Below are 1,239 nucleotides of genomic sequence, written 5' to 3'. Positions count from 1 at the left end.
CATAAAGAGGTAAATATTTAAAAAATAGAAAACTCCCTACAGATAATATATACCTATTACTATAAGGACTGCCTATTACAGTGAAATCTCGTTGTTTGTCAGTCCGCCGTTTTTACTGACAAGTTACGAAATCGGAGGTTCTCGCCGAGCGTCCCATTTGAACTACACAGGGAACGCTGGAAACCGTCGTACCGTCTTCAAGTCATAAGAAACCTATAACTTGAAAACGCTACTGACGTGAAAACGGCGAAAACAGCAAAGGTCAAGAGCCGTCGTCGCCGAGAAGTGTGCCACACATTGTCGGCTATATCGGTGTGAGACCAGAAGACTAATCGAATCCAGTTACAAAACTTCTTTATTTGTCATTATTTTTTTTATGAAACTTTTACCAACATATTTACCAACATGTTTCTGATTAAAACTAAACCAAATATGATATAATTCCGATGATATATACTTGTGTAATGGACGATGAAATATGTAGGACGATTGTGTTGTGTCTTGACATGTTCTATGCCTTTAGTATAATTTCGTCGTTAGATCGTGCATAACTCACAGACGCTAATCGTCCGTTCACTGCACCAGATATCCGGTGGGACATATCAAACGCCCTGGTTGGAAATTATGGAGGTTGTGTCTGACATGTAATTGCTTCGACAGCACATATACTAAATTTGGAACGATACAGAGAAGATTAGCATGGCCCCTGCGCAAGGATAACACGCAAAATCGTGAAGCGTTCTGTGCTGTTGAGTACTCGCGTGATCCAGGCACACACCCTTTAGACAAAAAGTGGAAAAATTGCCATTTTTCACGATTTTCGTCTTAAAATCGCATTTTTAATCGTTTATAACTCGTAAACGAATAAGTCAATACCGGTGAAATTTTCAGCATGGACATAATTTATTCGAGCGAATCAAATACATTCTTTAAATTTTCAATACAGGCTCAGATAAAAGAGCCTGAAAAAACCAACTTTTACTATTTCTTTTGCGATTCCGACCAATTCAAATTTTTTCAAAAATGTTTTACACCTCGTCTAATAAACTAATCCTTCTAACTTCTCAATAAAATTCAAGTCATTTGATCTAATTTTTAGAAAGGTATATTGCTTGAAATAGTGTTGACTCAGTTTTGCTCGTTACTGTAAGTAAGAAGTGGCCGCACAATGCACAGATAGATGGATAGATAGATTATAATAGATAGATACGTTATAATAGATAGATACATTATAATAGA

At 36.6% G+C, this 1,239-nt stretch overlaps 1 non-coding gene across 1 annotated transcript; it reads left to right on the top strand.

Moving 5' to 3' along the window:
* Positions 1–648: 648 nt before the first annotated feature.
* Positions 649–751, top strand: LOC143363211 (U6 spliceosomal RNA). Its single transcript, XR_013083770.1, has one exon. It is a non-coding gene; the product is annotated as a U6 spliceosomal RNA (small nuclear RNA).
* Positions 752–1,239: the final 488 nt, after the last annotated feature.

The sequence above is a fragment of the Halictus rubicundus genome, unplaced genomic scaffold, assembly GCF_050948215.1.
Source record: "Halictus rubicundus isolate RS-2024b unplaced genomic scaffold, iyHalRubi1_principal scaffold0027, whole genome shotgun sequence".
Lineage (NCBI taxonomy): Eukaryota > Metazoa > Arthropoda > Insecta > Hymenoptera > Halictidae > Halictus > Halictus rubicundus.
Note: the sequence above shows the minus strand (reverse complement) of the source record. Positions and strands in the feature narration are given on the sequence as shown.